Source organism: Belonocnema kinseyi, chromosome 4 (genome assembly GCF_010883055.1).
Source record: "Belonocnema kinseyi isolate 2016_QV_RU_SX_M_011 chromosome 4, B_treatae_v1, whole genome shotgun sequence".
Taxonomy (NCBI): Eukaryota; Metazoa; Arthropoda; class Insecta; order Hymenoptera; family Cynipidae; genus Belonocnema; species Belonocnema kinseyi.
The window spans coordinates 151362426-151366145 of NC_046660.1; positions in this window are offsets into that span (position 1 = coordinate 151362426).

Consider the following 3720-nt stretch of genomic DNA (forward strand, 5'->3'; position numbering starts at 1 on the left):
TCTGAGGTCGGATTCGGATTCAGCACAGCAAAAACCTTCGGGTATACTAGGTCTGGTCTCTGGTTCCGGACCTTTGTCAAATTTTGTCGGCCTGTGTAATTGTTCAAAATGACGAATAATAGGATGATAAGAATAAAACAAAAGAGACAAGAAGTTTTTTTGTAACTTAATCCTCTTGAAATCTACTTATTTTAAAGTTTCGACTTTAAGAGTTTTCAGGTTAGGTCCTTACGTGATTTTACAATTACGTTGATCCAAATTTATTATGTCTGCCAAATCCCCACAGAAGAGTGATCGAACACATCTCGAACCATGGATATCAAAGAACTAAGAGCAAGTTGCAGAAACCTTCTTGTCCATTTTATTTTATTCTTATCTTGTTGTTATTTGTCATTTTAAAGAATTCACATACTTTTGGGGCCATTTTGAAGAAAAGCCGACAAACTCGATAATTACATAACTTTCAATTGGATAGTTGAATTTTTTACCAATATAGTTGAATCTATAGACAAGAAGATGAATTTTGAAACCTATAAGACGCAACAAAAAAGTTTAGTTTCAACCAACTGTAGTTGAATTTTCTACTATAAAAGCTCAATCTTTGACCAAACGGTTACATTTTTAAACATAACACTTTAAAGTTTTAACCAAAAAAAGATGAATTGTCAACTAAAGAAAGAATTTTTAACCAAAAATAGTTGAATTTATAAAAACGTAGAGAAATATTCAAATAAAATAATTTTTTCAGGATAATATTTAAATTTTTAACTAAAATAATGTCGTTTTTTGATTAATTGAACTGTTTTTGACTAAAAATTGAACTATTTTTTGGTTGAAATATCAACTAATAAATTTTCGGTTGAATTTTATCTTCTTTTGATTCAAGAACCAACTTAATCTTAGTTAAAACAGTGCAATGCGAATCAGGGAAAATTAAAGATATCCCTTGTAACTTAATTCAATAATTTATGTGTTTCTTTTCCTTAGATATACGAAACAATTTCATTTCTTTAATAGAATCAGGCAGGGATGGGGTTTCGTGACCTAGATACGCCATTTTACTAAAGCCTGCTATAGATATATTCAATTTGGAATTTTGTTGATTTTTTCGTACGCTTTAGTACCAATGATAAACACCCGTCTAAGGACGATGAATCTTCATAGGAAGAAAGGGAGATATATGATTAGCAGCTGATGGAGTTCATCAAGCGAGGACGAAAGCCTGTTAAGCGAATAGTACGCATAGTAATTAAACCGTGGAGAAGGGTAACTGGGGGCAAGATTAAGGTTCAGTATAACTAAAACTGTTTGAAACAATACAAAAAGCTTTAAAAGTAAATTCTTTATCAGGCACAGAAGATGAGCAGGAATTAAATTTCATTTAAAATTAAATAATGGTTAGAACTTTGTATTTCCAATTTTATGTTTTATGTAGTTTAACACGTAAAACGTGTACTTTGTTTACTTCTTCAATTTTGTTCAAGAAATTATAAGTCAATTTACTTACCATTTCATAAACTTGTTTTCTTCTCAGTAAAGATACATTTTATTCAATTTTAATACATTAATAAAGTTATAAAAACATGTTAGGTATCTCTACAGTTGCATAAAATCATAAAAATAAATCAAATTTATAAATTTCAGTTAAACAGCAGCTTCTAAACAACATTTTATTTCAAACTTAAAAAATGTGCACTAATTTGTTTCTATGAGAGAACGATTTTGCATCGACGCCGTGGAAATGTCTCAAATGTGATTTTTGGGCCACCGTAACGATCGTCGTCTTTTAGTCCTATTACGAAACTGTTACAAAGGACAAATCAAGCTACACGTGTGAAAAGTAGTTCACAATCGCATCACATTTCCTGAGGTTTAATAATGCCACAAAAAAGGGAAAAAACAGTTTAATATTTGTATATATATATATATATATATATATATATATGTGTGTGTGTGTGTGTGTTCTTTTTCCTTTTTTTGTTTATTTTAGTCCTAAATCTTTGAATCTATAAAAAAAAGAGAGTAATCCCTCCCCCCTTCAAAATCTCAGCGTTATTTGTAGCTTTCAGGTTTGAAACTTCTTTTTCATGAAAAAATTGTAATAAATTGATATGAATTACTTATCTTTAAGTACGTTCCCGGATTTCCTATCATCTTCATAACGAAACACAATCTTAAGAAAGGACAAATTTTCAAAAAAAAGAATTTTCTATTTGGCTTTTTCCCTATTCTGGGGATACATGACTAGCGTCATTTCCTAAAGCTTAACAATGCCAGGAAGGGCAATTTCAGAAAATTAACTTTTGTAAAGTACTTTCAAATCCATTAAGATTTTGTAAATACACCGTCTAAAGCGTTTAATTTGATAGAACTTTCTGAAATTTTAGATACACAGACAAATTTTCAACCAATAAAACAGTTGTATTTTTAAATATTCACCTAAATGCATAAATAAAAAATTTACTTTTTAAAATAAATAAATGAATATATAATTAAAAATTTTTCATAAGGACAACCGCAGGATTTCGCCGGGAGCGGGTGCTAATGTGAAAAATTGCACCCGCTTCCAGCGAAATCGCGGTAAAAATTTCAGCCACAACAACGTCTCACAACCGTGACATGGTTAGTTACAGTCTGTAAAGGAATCAACACGACGATCCAGCAAAAGCCTCGTGCACCCTAAGAACACGGAGTGACCCAAAGACAACCGCCTTCTGCATTTTTCCCGCAAGTGTTCTAGCATATTGTTGACAAGCAGGGATGCTTTTTAGGCTATTAGCAAGTGAAAGCTTGGCACCTCCATGAGCGCCGATGATGAGGACGATCAGTTCAACAGAATATTCCGGGTACAATCGTTGCAACTCCCTTATAAGGTCTCGATACCTCTCTTTCTTTTCATTCTCCTTGGCTATGATGTTTTTGTCAGCTGGTGCCGAAAATTCGATAACGAACATGGTTCGCTTCTCGAAGTCAAGAAGAACCATGTCAGGCCTCGAGTGAACAACAGACACAATTGTCGAGAATATAAAGTACCATTATATGCGGCACTTCCCATTCTCGACAATTGACTCAATTTCCCTAGAAGCATTTAGAGGAGCGATATTAAGGTGAATGCCGTGGGAGTGACAGAGATGGTAATAAAGTACTCTTAGTGCCGCATTGTTCCTTTGAATGTAGGTCGTTCCCGCGTGTGTTGGACAACTACATAGTATGTGAGCTAAATGCTCGGGGTGTGCATGGCACGCCCTGCAGCTGTCATCGGGAATGTCTTGGTTCGAAATGTGGCGACGGTATGTTAAGTTGGAAATGACACCGTCTTGGCATGCAAAAATGAAACCCCCTGTACCAAACTTCAATCCAGGCGATTTAAGGAAAGTAAACGTTAGCTCGCAAGACATTGACTGATCCTTCACATTTTTGTGGAAGATACCGTGCATCCTCTTATCGAGGAGCTGTTCACGAAAGTTTTTCTCTTGTGCTTTCTTAATCCGGGCTTTCAGGAGTGAGTACTCGAGATAGATTAGATTTGATGCATTTTGCTCACCCCTAATACTGAAGTCAAGACCGAGCGTTTCAGCAGCCTCCTCCGCTTCTTTGTACATAAATGCTCCTTTGCCCACTTCCTCGTGATGCCTGACCATTTTAAGAAGAGGGTCTCTTCCATTTGCAACTCTATGTGCTGTACCCAGAATAATCCTGTTGTGAAGACATTCAAGACTC